The sequence below is a fragment of the Bombina bombina genome, chromosome 5, assembly GCF_027579735.1.
Source record: "Bombina bombina isolate aBomBom1 chromosome 5, aBomBom1.pri, whole genome shotgun sequence".
NCBI lineage: Eukaryota > Metazoa > Chordata > Amphibia > Anura > Bombinatoridae > Bombina > Bombina bombina.
This window is the reverse complement of record NC_069503.1, coordinates 932,230,193-932,245,919: the sequence shown is the minus strand read 5'-3', so window position 1 is coordinate 932,245,919 and position 15,727 is coordinate 932,230,193.

The following is a 15,727-nucleotide window of genomic DNA, read 5'->3' as shown; positions in this document are numbered from 1 at the left end:
GGTTCATGTTAGGGTGTTAGGTGTAGACATAACTTTTATTTCCCCATAGGAAACAATGGGGCTGCGTTTGGAGCTGAACGCTGCTTTTTTGCGGTGTTAGGTTTTTTTTCAGCCAGCTCAGCCCCATTGTTTCCTATAGGGAAATCGTGCACGAGCATGTTTAGCCAGCTCACCGCTACCGTAAGCAGCGCTGGTATTACAGTGAGATGTGGAGCTAAATTTTGCTCAACGCTCACTTTTCTGAGGCTAACGCCGGCTTGAAGAAAACTTGTAATACCAGCGTTGGCTTAAGTGAGCGGTGAGAAAAAAAAGCTCATTAGCCCCGCACACCAATACCGACAAAATCTCGTAATCTAGCAGTTTGTTACTAAACACAGCTATCCTTCTTGGAAGGAAAATAATTTTGAGAAACTGGCAGTCTCATAAAGAACCTAAACTCTCAGAATTCAATAGTGGAATGTTATATCAGATGTTTTTAGAACAAGCAAAAATACAGATGGAAATGGAAAGCAATATACAGTTCATTTTTGCAAAATGGGGAAAATATATTAGATCATTAGACATCAATACTCAGAAATCAGTAATTCTTCCTTTTAAAAATTAAATCTTTATACTTTAATCTAACTCAAGGGGAGAATGGCTGTACCCTAGGGCTGACTATTGGGGGGGGGTAGTTATATATTTTTTATTTTATTGTATTATATAGTATTACATGAGTTTGTCTGCTGACTACAACTATATGAACGTAAATTTGTTTAACTACCCTAAAGTGACAGAAATGTAATTTTGAGGTATTGGTAAGGGTATATTTTCATTACCCATTCATATAGTCTAATTATTTATTTATTTATTTTTCTCTCTTTTCTATCTCATTTATTTTGGTGTGTTCAATATATAAAACACCAACAATGTATATAAAAGAAACAAGGGGTGGAGGCGGCGCCAAAAGAGGCGATCTAGCACTTTGAAAAAAATTTTTTAAAAACCTGGGTAGGTATCGAATCTAAATAGTCTAATAATAACTATATCTGTTATACATATCCCCAATAAATCAGAATGAATACAATTAGACCTTATGATTAAAATAATTCAATATGTATTTCTCTAGACTAACCCAAACCACTTTTTATCAGATTTTGAACTTCTTAGGAAATTCTTAAAAAATTCTTAAAAAAAATGCAAGGTGCTGCAGGTTTCAATATCAAATAACAAATGGACACCGGTGTCACAGTATTTAAGTGATTTTATACTTATTTGAATATTCCGAATTTTTCTAGAATTATCAGGATTTTGTGTAATAAAATTTGTTATTTGATATTGAAACCTGCAGCACCTTGCATTTTTTTTAAGAATTTTTTAAGAATTTCCTAAGAAGTTCAAAATCTGATAAAAAGTGGTTTGGGTTAGTCTAGAGAAATACATATTGAATTATTTTAATCATAAGGTCTAATTGTATTCATTCTGATTTATTGGGGATATGTATAACAGATATAGTTATTATTAGACTATTTAGATTCGATACCTACCCAGGTTTTTAAAAAAAAAATTTCAAAGTGCTAGATCGCCTCTTTTGGCGCCGCCTCCACCCCTTGTTTCTTTTAAATCTTTTTAAATCAATTGCACAATTGTGAGAGGTGCAATTAGGAGGTAGGCAAGTCTGGTTATTCTACCATTGGTCTACACTAACCTTGAAAGTAGCTTGTACCAACAATGTATATGTATTGTATTAGTAATACTTAATTTTTAATATAGATCATATTTTTTGTCCTTTTCTACAGGTTATGTATTATGTGTAATGTTACTTTGTATGATCTTTACTCATTGTTGGTTTAAAAAAAGAAAAAAAAAAGAAAAAAAAATCATGCTCTATCTGAATCACAAAAGAAAAAATTTGGGTTCAGTGTCCCTTTAACTAAAATATGCCCTAACCAGGCCACCCTCAAACTGGTCATCAAACTGATAAAGTGAAAGACTTTTGGAGAAAGACTCAACCAAGTTTTGACAAACTAAATATAACAAACCTGAAAAATTGGGTTTAGTCAGATGATTATTTATTTTCTTTATAAATGATAGCTGCAACTGAAAGCTGTAGTTCTTCATCTATAAATGTACTTTAATTTAAATTCTGAATTAATCAATACTATTACTAAGATTCAAGATTTGCTTAAATGTATTTTCCTTACAAATGTATTTCTTTGAAATAGGTTATTAACAAACATCCTGGCAGATATGTTGGCCTGATCAAGCATTTAATATTCTAAACGGTAACCATTGTTAATATAATTCCTATCATGGTCCAGTAACCACTATATCTAACAAATCAGAGGGAACAAAAAATAATTAAGGGTGTACAAGATCTTTGTAAGTAAATAAGACATAACTTATACTTCATATGTGTCATAGTGTTTATCACAACATATCATTGTATTTCCTGCCCCTATAGAAACAGCATAATCCCTCACTTATAGAGCAAAACTAGAATAGTTAATTAATCCTCAGGACAATCATTTGCATAACATGACAATTCTACTGGAATTTCTGTTTCATGAATCATCCTCTATTGCTTAAAAGAATTTAAAATCTGCTATCATCCAATTTGAGATTATGACACCATACTTGATCACCTAAGGGAATGTGGAAAACCTTCAAGAAGTGCATGGTATTAGATAATCTAACCTACTTGTAGAGACTGTACTACATTTATTATACAGTCTATTTTATTGTTTTTATTTCTGACCTTTCTCTCCTGAAAAATGTAATGACGTATTTCCAGGTATGCTTTATGTTTACAGCATTTTCATTTTTATTCTTTCTGGTCATATGATCTCCAGAATTTTACACAGTAGTCAATGTATGGCCTAATTAGTGGCCTGCAAAAGTTTTAAAAGAACCTCACTTGTTTGATGCTAATACATTTTTATTGTTTATATGAATTTCTGAATTTATTCTCACAATAAAATAAGCAATGTTAAAAAAGCTAAAGTTAATTTTAGACAGGACAGGCTACGTTTAATGATTATTGTACTGGGTATTGCTGAGGCTTAATTTGTGAGAAAGTCACCAATGTTGGGGATAACTGTGGTGGAAGGTTAACTCAAGACAGATGATTAACTTTTTGATTCCCTGCATTGAGTTGTTTATCCCTTTATATCTGTTGTATGATAAAGTAGTTTTACAACAGTTTTTACATGTTGCTGTAATAAGGAGCCTGTGGTAAAATTTTACCGCTCATAATAGCAACAATCTTTAAATACTTTCAGTATAATATTCTAATGGTTCACCTAAAAAGTGTGCTTATCACTTGGAAGCTGTCTCCGTGTTTGAGCCACTTAATCCTGTGGCTTTTGTTCCTAACAATAGTGAGTCTCATAGGATACAGGCCTTTGTTTGGTGTGTTTTAATTTGTTTATTTTTTCATTTATTCCTTTTGCTGTGCTAAGTGATTTTGATTTTGATAAGATCTTGGATAAATTAGAAAAATGAGAAAAGACACAGCTCTCTAAAATTGAAAATGCTAGTTAAATCCTAAATGCAGGTGTTTCCAAAGCTAAATGTAGAACAGAATGGTTCACATGCTGATGTTTACTATGTATAATGTGAAAAAAATATATAAATGTATACATTAGAGTTGAGGACTGTAAACATTAATGCTCATTTCTTGTTTGTGAGAAGTGCACTAGGCACCCGAGGAACATGTTTTTATCTATTTCTGCAAAGTACAAGTTACATTGTATCTTTCTTTAAACAAAGCAAATGCTTAGCATGGGAAACACAGAACAAAATACTGAAATTAATGTTTGAACACAAAGAGTGGAAAAGTCTAAAAATAATGTCAGTTTAGCTTTAAGTGGTTTATGAAAATCCCAGAGATACTTTATCTGGACCATAAAAAAATAACAGTAAAAGACATTATGCTTTATTAAAAAACAAACAAAAAAAAAAAAAACTTGTTACAATGACTACATTTGTCAAGTAAATATCCAGATATTTTTATTTTTTTTTAAGAAATCACTCAGAAAAAATGTAATTTATCTCTTGTCAGCCATGTAAATTTATGTTTAGTGTAAACCTTTGATCACCCTGATCTCAAAGATCCCATATTGCAGCTCTGCATTACATTTTTTGTTCATGTTTAATGCTCATGGAATAAAATGGCTACCAGTAATTGTACTTGAGGTAAAAAGGCATTGCAATTAAATATTTGATTGAGTCCAGGGATTTAATGAAATGTCATATCTTTACAAAGCAGGTCTTATATGGTTTATTGAGCAATCCTGGGATTGCAATTTGCATGCTAACTGAATTCATGTCTCATACAGATGACATCTGCTGCTGATTGTTCAGTCCCTGGCTTTTTAAACTAAAATATGAAAATGCAAAAAGAGGCAAATTATTGTCAGGTAGCTAAGAATATTGTTAACCCATTAACTAAGTTTAGACCATTATTTTGTGTGTGTGTGTTTAATAAAAAAAGAACATATGATTACCTTTAATTAACACATGATTATTCTTTCATTTAAACAATATAAATAACACATTAATCTCAATTCAAATATTGCAGTACTCATCTTTCCCCCTGTATAAATAAGATAGCTAAGTAACTGTTTTGTGTTCTGAAAATAAGCAAAACAAATAATAGAAAATGCAGACTACAAAGAAAGAATATGAATGTAACAACTGGCTAATGACAACTTAAAGGGACAGTCTACACCAGAATTTGTATTGTTTTAAAAGATAGATAATCCCTTTATTACCCATTTCCCAGTTTTGCATAACCAACACAGTTATAATAATATACTTTTAACCTCTTTGATTATCTTGTATCTAAGCCTCTGCAAACTGCCCCTTTTTTCAGTTCTTTTGACAGACTTGCAGTCTAGCCAATCAGTGCCAGCTCCCAGATTACTTCATGTGCACGTGCACAGTGTTATCTATATGAAATATGTGAACTAACACCCTCTAGTGGTGAAAAACTGTTAAAATGCAATCTGAAAGAGGTGGGCTTCAAGGTCTAAGAAATTAGCATATGAACCTCCTAGGTTAAGCTTTCAACTAAGCATACCAAGAGAACAAAGCAAAATTGGTGATAAAAGTAAATTGGAAAATTGTTTAAAATTACATGCTCTATCTGAATCTTGAAAGTTTATTTTGGCCTAGACTGTCCCTTTAATTAGTTAGTGTCATAAAAATACTGTATTGTGGGAGGCGGGGCGAGCGGCTGACAAAGATGGTCGCACTTCATTGAAGCTCTCTAAGCAAGTTGGACATATAAGTATGCAACAACAGCATTTTGGAAGATATCTCTATGTAGAACCTATATATTTGCTCCGGAACACCCGGTGAACACCCTGCACCGAATATGACAAGAAAAGTTTGGATTTAAAGGTGATGCCTAGACCGCTACTGCAACAGCCATGCTGGTTTGATGCTGAGTCACAGAACTTAGCAGACTCGGGGATCTGTGAGAATAACTACCTTTGCCAAGCATACATAGGAATCTTCTATAAGCTCTCTAAACGAGTTGGACATATAAGTATGCAACAATAGCATTTTGGGAGATATCTCTATGTAGAGCCTATATATCTGCTCCGGAACACCCGGTGAACACCCTGAACCGACTATGACAAGAAAAGTTTGGATTCAAAGGTGACACCTAGACCGCTACTGTGACAGCCATGCTGGTTTGATGCTGCGTCACAGAACTTCGCAGACTCAGGGATCTGTGTAAGTATCTATCTTTGCCAAGCCCACACAGAAATCTTCTATCAATTGATTATTCACTGTATCTTGTATTACGGGACATTTGCACTCCAAAAAAAGAAGCCGTTAAACAGCTACACACTTATGTTATACACTCACTTGGAATATTATTCACACTCCCCCTCCCTTTCCCACTGCTCCTGGTAGCAGTGGGTCATATCCATTGCCCTTCTCCGTAATCGCTCTGTGAGAGCAAAATCCCTGGGGAGCTGTGTCTTATTAGAGCTAAGTGCAGGCTGTTCTCTAAACACTGGCACCTCCAATCATCTTTTTACCCCTCAATAATGTCACAAAGAAAATTAACACGGAGCGATAAATCTCAGAAAACGGTCCCTGCATCCCAGGGTGCAATGAGCTCCTTTATCAAGCAGACAGATAAACAGAGATCTATTAAGGATCCAGAACCTCTACAAATACCTCAATATGAAAGCTCTTGTGAGGCTACAGATGCAACAACGGAAGAACAAGCACAAAGTATTGAAATAGGAAAAGATGACATTATCACTTATGGAGCTATGGAAGCCCTAATTGAACAAGTTAAAGCGTGCATTAAAACTGAATGCGCGGACCTAAAGAAAGACATTTCTGACCTTCGCTATAGAGTGGATACATTGGAAGAACATGAGTATATTGCAGCTCAAAAAATAGCTAACTTTTCTACAAAAGACTTCCAACACCACCAACGTATGGTAGAATTAGAAGACAAATTAGACGATCTGGAGAATCGCTCTAGAAGAAGCAACTTAAGATTCAGAGGAATTCCTGAAATGGTTCTCGGGGCAGAAATTCAGGGCTATCTACATTCCCTATTTACAGATTTAATGAAAAATAATTCTGGTGATCCTCCTGAAATCATCCTCGATAGGGCCCACAGATCACTCCGCCCTAAGCCCCCTGAAGGTTCGCCCCCCCGAGATGTAATTGCACATTTCCAGAACTTCCAGCATAGGGAGCTTATCTACAGCCACTCCAGAAAACAACTGGCTTTCATGTTCCAAGGTCAGCGTACACAAGTATTTCAAGACCTCTCAGCTCGTACACTTCAAAAGAGAAAACATTTTTCATTCTTGACCTCCCATCTACGCTCCCTAAAAATCCTGTATAGGTGGGGTTTCCCAACCTCGATCATTGCGGTCCAGAATGGAAGAAAATTTGAGTGTCTCTTCCCACCAGACGCTGAACAGTTCTGTCAACAGCTGGGATTACCTCCCCCAGATTTGGCTGATTCCTCCATTCAACCATCAGCACCAGCTAAACAAGAACCCCCCAAACCTCAGAGACGTCCTTGGCAGGACTCTACAATGAAGCAGAATAAAAGAAGACAACTTAACCCTGTCAATACAGCTGATGATCCACCTTGAGAAAGGACACGTAAATATATAATCTGATTGTTAATAACTTTACTCTATTAACTTGATATTCCTTTCTCCCAGGTTTTACAGAGACTTTGGCTAGAGACTTTTTGGACTATTTGTTTCAAGATGTTGCTGTTGTGAGAAATAACTGCTCTTATTATAGTTTTCTAGATTGCTGGGACCCAGCTAGAACTGTTATGGTTACGGATCTGTTGAATGTTTTCTTATCTGTTTCACTTCACCTTTTGTGAAATGGCAAATTCCATAGCATGTCTTTTGTTATTTGTTATATGCTGATCATTGCAAAGTTACACCAGTTTATTTTGTGTATGTTTGAAGTGTTTACCCCAAACAATCCCATTATCAAAACAAAGATAATACCTCCTTTTTTAGGTGTCTATACACCATATACCCGTGGCGTATGCACCCTAATGTGATAACTGAAGATACACCCTATAACTTTTTCAATGTGGTCCAGATATTCTCACAATCCCGCACGTGACTAATATACTGTATACCGTGACCTTCCTAACAACCCTCCCCCTTATATCATGCTTTCTAGTTAAGATCAAACCTGATGAAAAACAGGGCAGCACAACTCCATACTGTAGATATAGTTACATTTACCGGTACGAACCTATATGGACCTTTATTTAGACCCTACATAAGTCAATCTGAGAAATGCTGTAGTCATAATACTCTCACTTTCACTCAGCCAGCATCGACACACGTAACGCTTAATATAATAGTACATTTACCTCATAGTCATGTTGCCGTACCGTACTTCAAGGTCTCCAATTGCTCAAATGCCTGCCTGGGGTTAAAACAAAATTCAGATTCTGTGTCCTTATGTTATTGCATATTATCTTTGAATATCTGCTCTATAAATGAGTTGAACGAAGTTGCTTTATTCCATTTGTTGTATTTTAGCTATAAGACACTACTACCTCGGTTAGATGTCATAATTGAGATGTGGCCGTATTGTTAAAGGTTCATAAATATCATAGAACTGTTTAACCCTCTTGCTGTTCCAATCTCACTTCATGTAGATTCCATGTCCAACTGGCCTAACAGCCTCTTTTTTACTTTTGCCTGTGTTATACTTACACCAGAGCCTACACTTAAACTTTCTATACCAGATTAAACCAAATCTGGTCTACTCTTTAACCTTCTTTCTGAAATCTCAATCCTCCTATCTACACAACCCCTTCTCAACTTCCCCACACTTACTACTGGTTTTTCTTGTTGTCATTTCATAATATATAGTACTGACAATGAAGCCACAGAATTTTGATGGGTCATTCACTATTGCCACTCAAAATGTAAAAGGTTTCCTTTCGGCAGAAAAGAGGTCAATCGCCCTATAGTACTTTCATAAAAAGAGTCTGGATATTGTGATGGTCCAGGAAACTCACTTTAAAAAAACTCATGAACCTAAGCTCCCTACTAGATACTACAACCAATGTTACCTTAGCTCGGGCCCGACCAGACATAACGGTGTGTGCACCCTCTTTAAACGTAACGCTCCATTTGACTTACTGCAAAAATACTGCGACACTGAGGGTAGGATTTTGATCTTGGTGGGTCTTTACTACGGTAAATCCATCACTCTAGCAAATATTTATGCCCCAAATAAACCGACCCCTAGCTTCTTCCGCAAAGTCACTAACAAGCTCCTTGACATAGCCAAAGGCCCTATTCTTTTAGGAGGAGACTTTAATTTCCCATCAAATCCTTCCCTGGATACATTGACAGGCCGATCCTATCTGAGACTTTCTCAGATCAATAACAACAACATTCTACTACAATCACTTACATTATTTGACACATGGAGAATGGTGCATACAACTACCAAAGATTACACTTTCTTTTCCCATCCTCAACGCTCATACACACGCCTTGACTACATATTCTGTGATCAGGCCTTCCTTACAAATCTAATAGACTCCAAGATTTCACACACCTCCTGGTCCGACCATAGTCTAGTTAGATCTAGGTTTAGATGGACATCCAAACCCAATCACAGACTGAACTGGAGACTAAACGAATATATCCTCACAGATACCGATATCATTGACCAATTAATAAAACACACAGATGAATTCTTTGAGTTCAATATTTCTTCTGACACTACCGCTGCCAATAATTGGGAATCCTATAAGTGTTTTATTAGGGGGATCATTATACAGCTAACTGCAAAACTCAAAAAAACAGAGATCTACCCAGTTTGACTCTCTAACCAGCACTCTCCTAGCTAAAGAAAACTCTCATAAACAAGAACCTCAATCCTTGCAAAAACTAAATGAAGTTAAGGAAGCAAGAGACACTCTTAATAAATTTCTGATTGAAAACGCGCATATGCGTGCCATGACCTCTAAGGCGAAATTTTTTGCAGAGTCTAATAAAGCGGGGCGAATGCTGGCGAGATACCTAAAAAAACAGAGACTCAATTCATATATTCAATCCATCAAAAACTACTCAGGTACAATTAGCTCAAAAATGAAGACATATCAGAAAGCTTTGTCTCATACTACACTTCCCTAAATAATATTAAAAAGAAAATGAACGAAATGGAGAGGAGAGATAAGATGAAGTCATTCCTTGACTCAATTGCTGTCCCCACGATCCAACAAGAGGACCTAGATATACTAGATGCACCCATCTCGTTACAGGAAGTAACACGCACAATCAAATCTCTCCCAGGTAGTAAATCCCCTGATCTGGATGGCCTTTCGTCCAAATTTTATCAACTTTTAACTAGTAAAGTCAGCCCTCATTTACTCGAACTCTTTCAGTCTATAGACCAAGGTCTTTCTTTCACCCAGCCTCGATTAGAAGCCATGATTACAGTAATCCCTAAACCTGATAAACCTAAGGACAACGTAGGCAGTTATAGACCAATCTCCTTGATAAACGTTGACATCAAGATCTATGCTAAGATCCTAGCAAACCGCCTTAATCCTATCCTTCCGAAAGTCATCCATCCAGACCAGGTTGGATTCATCAGGGGCCGTGAGGCAAAAGATAATACCACCAGACTACTTCATGCTCTCTTTGCTTCTCACAACTCTAACAGTTCCCTTGTTCTCCTCTCCACGGACGCCGAGAAGGCCTTTGACAGGGTCGACTGGCATTTTATGTGGTCGGCCCTGTCAAGGTTTGGTTTCCCAGACAAATTTATAGCTAGAGTGCAAGCACTATATAATAACCCCCGTGCTAAGATAAAAGTTAATGATACAATTTCCCAAACTTTCCCAATATCTAATGGCACCCGACAGGGGTGCCCATTATCTCCTCTGCTGTTTGCCATTACTGTGGAAATACTTGCAATTCAAATTAGAAACGCCCCTAATATCACTGGCATTCAGTTTGGCAATATCCGTCAGACCTGTCTTCTTTTTGCAGATGATATTATCTTTACACTACAGGCGCCTTAAACCTCTCTCCCTGCCCTCATACAAGTCTTGGAGTTATATAAACAGATCTCTAATTACTCTATAAACATGGAGAAATCAAGCATCATTCCCATTCACATAAATCCCACAGAAATAGACTTCCTCCATAACGATACCCCTTTTGCTGTCACAAGCTCTCTAAGATACTTGGGACTTACTATTCCTCCTAACCCTCAGGATTTGTTCCACGAAAACTTTCTAAAGCTTCAAACCGTAATTTTCCCATTACTAAATACGTGGCACAAACAGGGCCACCTATCCTGGACAGGCCGAATAAACGCCATAAAAATGATGATTATCCCTAAGTATCTATATTTATTTCAGGCTCTACCTATCTCAATACCAAAACCATTTTTATGCACCCAACAAAAAATGTTAGAATCTTTTATCTGGTCCTATAAAAAACCAAGAGTGTCTCGCCTAACATTATACTTGAGAAAAGATGAAGGAGGTCTCAATATCCCAAATTTGTCATTATATTATAGGGCGGCACACCTCGCTCGAATATTGGCGTGGAATCATAATTCTTCATTTAAAATCTGGGTACAAATCGAGGCAGCCCTTCTCCAGGAATCCTCTATGCGAGACCTCTGTTGGCTTCCCAAACCCCATAGACCCCCCATGATCAAACTTATTTGGGACTCCCTTATCCAGCATCCCAATACCCTTTCTACCCCGATCTCACCCATGACCCCAATGTTAGGTAATACACTCTTTTTTCGACGACACCAATTTAAATTTGAGACTGAAACCACGAGCCACAAAAATCTGCCTATATTTCTACTTACGGACTCTTCTTTGGTTAAAGACAGAATCTCTTTAAGAGACTCCTTAGGCTCTCCATTTCACAGCTGGTTTTCTTATCTCCAAATCCGACAGGCTATCCTTGACTGTCCTCAAAGAACTGACTGCCTTCGTACACTTAAACCTTTTGAAAAACTATGCCTTAATCTTGACATACATAAATCCCACTTACCCATCACACACAAACTTCTTAGGATCCCATCTGCAACCAGATTACCCTCCTTCACTAATAAATGGGAGACAGAACTCCAGCTCAGACTTCCAAAAGAGGATTGGTCAAGATGTTTTCATATGACACATTCCGCTTCAACATCCTTAGTATTGACTGAACTCAATTATAAAATCATCTCCCGATGGTATCTTACCCCCCAGAGATTGTCTGAAATATTTCCTGGGGCCAATCGGTTCTGTTGGCGACAGTGTGGGGAGGTTGGCACTTTAGCCCATGTCTGGTGGTCCTGTGATAAATTGTCGAACTTTTGGGCCCAAATAGAACAATGTATTAACACTACCCTGAGTACTCAAATTTCTATTACTGCCCCAATGATTTTATTAAACTCAATCCCAGATATACAATGCGCCTATCGCACTAAATTTCTGCAGTTGATGCTTACATGTGCCAAACGACTCATATCTCGGTTGTGGAAACAACAACACCCCCCCCCCCCACCTTTCATCAATGGGAAATGGAGCTTACTTATATACTATCCCTTGAGAAGAGACACTACTGTTTTATAGGGAAACAGGATTTCATACTTGACGTTATATTTCTTTGGGAACAAAGAACTCCATAATATGTAGCAGAGGTTGCTACTGTACCATATCACTGACCATTTACATTTACACATAAGTCAGTACACTATCTTCTAACCAATTTGGACATACATAGTGCAAGGGAAGATTTTTTTCTCTCTTTTCTCTGCTTCTCCCTTCCATTCTCTTCTTTTCCCCCTCTGCTTCTTTTTTCTCTCTCCTTCCCTTAAAACAGGTCCCTTATCACTATCTCCACTTCCTCTATTAACTCAAATGCTGAATACTCTTAGGTTTATACAGAATATATAATATGTTGATATTTACCATATTTTGCACCGTATAATAACTGTCTGTTTGAGTTATGTATTTTTTTTTCTGGAAATTATTAATAAAAACTATTTGAAACAAAAAAAAAATACTGTATTGTACGTGCTGTACAAATATGTACTATATATATAAAATGAATAAGAATCCAATAAAAATATCACACATTGCTATTTCAAAATATACTTTATTATAGATTACACAATGAGAGAAGCAACAATATATTGAATAAATAAATATATTAGCTACACCAAATAATAAATAAATGCACCTTAATAACATTAAAAAAACACTGATAGATGATAGATAGATAGATGATAGATAGATAGATAGATAGATAGATAGATAGATAGATAGATAGATAGATAGATAGATAGATACATAGATACATAGATGATAGATACATAAATGATAGATAGATAGATAGATAGATAGATAGATAGATAGATAGATAGATAGATGGATAGATAGATAGATAGATAGATAGATGATAGATTGATTGATAAATGATAGATAGATGATAGATAAATAGATATATAAATGATATATAGATAGATAGATAGATAGATAGATAGATAGATAGATAGATACATAATTTTGCGGCATTATACAAATAATACAAATAAATTATACAAATAAATGATAATAATAGATAGATGATAGATAAATGATTGATAGATAGATCAATGATAGATCGATAGATAGTAATAATATATAGATAGATAGATAGATAAATTGATTTATTGCTAAATGATAGATGATAGATAAATAGATAAATTATAGATAGATAGATAGATAGATAGATACAGAATTTTGCGGCGCTATACAAATAAATGATAATAATAATAATAGATAGATAAATATATAGATAAATTATAGATAGATGATAGATAGATGATAGATAGATAGATAGATATATAGATAGATAGATAAATAAATGGATAGATAGATGGATACAGAATTTTGCGGTGCTATACAAATAAATAATAATAGATAGATTGATAAATAGATAGATAGATAGATAGATAGAGATAGATAGATAGATAGATGGTATATAGATAGATAGATAGATAGATAGATAGATAGATAGATAGATAAATGATAGATATATAGATAAATGAGAGATAGATGATAGATAAATGATAGACAGATAATAGATAGATAGATAGATAGATAGATAGATAGATAGATAGATAGATAGATAGATGCACACACATATACACACAAGTGGAAATTTCCACTAGCCTATAAGTCCTGGATGAGTAAGAAATTGCTCTTTTAGCCGACTTGGCCAACTATGAACACAAGAAGAATATACTTTTTTATTTATTTTTTTCTTGTCAAAGAATAGCTACATCTGCTCCTTCTGTTCCCTGCAGAAAATCTTAGACAGAACAAAACTTGTTAAGGGATAATCCATCCTATATCATCTTTCCAACAGCTCTAGAGTTGGCAGTAAATCGAACCAGTTAGAAATTCCAATTTGCACAAAAGTACATTCTTAGTGTAAGTGATGAGTGCAAATGTAGATATACTGATGTGTGAAAGAAACAGTGGAAAGTCTTTACCATGGCATAAGAGACGAGACAGTTGTTCTGTAATGTAAAATCACAATTATTCTTTAACTAACTATAAAGCAGTCTACCTGTTATGGAATATTGCATAAATCTCATACAAAACACAAACTACAGTTTGAAAGAAGCTGATATATTTACATTATATTATAAACCTTACAAAATACAGTTTTTGTGTAAATAATAAATTTCATCTGATTAGACATTGACCTGATAACTAGTTCCATAGAATGAAGCCAACCTATACAAAACTCCCTAGTTTCTGTGTTGCAGCATAAATGTATTCACCCTAGTCCTCTCTTAAATAGTGATATTACTATAGTTTTTTTGTTTGTTTTTTAAACAAGCTTTATTGAGTGAATATGAAGCTCAGTACATAAGATGCATTCAAACATGTTTACAATAAAAGAGTATGGAAATAAAATCTTCAATTTTTTAGACATGTGCTGAGGACAGACTCAATGCTTATATGTTCTAGATTAACTATAATTAGATACGTCAACATTGTTGTACATTTTGTGTTGTACAAAAAGGCATGAAATGAAACAGTCTTTCAAGTATCCAGCATCCTTATGAGTGATGTCTTTCAGCATCTGTATACCTGACACTCATGAACTTATATAAAAAGGAACTAGCTTGTCAATGTTCTTAACATTTATAAATTATTTGTTGTACACAAACAAAATATTAATACATAAACATCATTTAGAATTGTTATATTTTTTGAAAACTATAAAAACGTTAAAACTTTAAGGGTTCCTGAGAAGTAGAAAGGGTAACTGGGAAGAGAGGGAGGGGGGAGAGGAGGGAAGAAAAAAAAGGAAGGGGGAAAGGGGTAAATTGCTGTATTTGAATAGACTTATTTAGGGGTCTAGTGTGTTTACTATCTGTAATGCATCATCTACTGTAAGGTGTATGATTGTTCCAAATCTCCAATAATTCCTGGTATAGGTCCAATTTCCCTGTCTTTAGGTAATGGTAGCATTCCAACTGTAGTAGGTCTGTGACCTGATTATGCCACTCTTTTGGTGTGGGAATTATGTTAGACTTCCAAAATCTAGGAAATTATTTGCGCTATTGAGCATGATCAGTAGTAGCGTGAGCCTTGCTTTATGCGGGGTATGGTGAGGAATAGAATAAGTTGTGGGCTTGGGGGATATCCATTTCTATTATTTCTGATGTAGTTTTAATGATTTTGTTCCAGTAGGAAGTCAAGTGTGGACACGTCCACCAGATGTGCATCATAGTACCTACGTGAAAACATCCCCTCCAGCATTTGTTGCTAATGAGAGGTTTGGTTTTTCGGAGATGCTCAGGGGTAAGATACCATCTGCTTAGAAATTTGAAGTGGACTTCTTGCATAACTGCTGATGTAGAGGCAGCCCTAGCTATCCTAAATGATTGTATCCATTGCTTATAGTGTACAGGGAGTGCAGAATTATTAGGCAAATGAGTATTTTGACCACATCATCCTCTTTATGCATGTTGTCTTACTCCAAGCTGTATAGGCTCGAAAGCCTACTACCAATTAAGCATATTAGGTGATGTGAATCTCTGTAATGAGAAGGGGTGTGGTCTAATGACATCAACACCCTATATCAGGTGTGCATAATTATTAGGCAACTTCCTTTCCTTTGGCAAAATGGGTCAAAAGAAGGACTTGACAGGCTCAGAAAAGTCAAAAATAGTGAGATATCTTGCA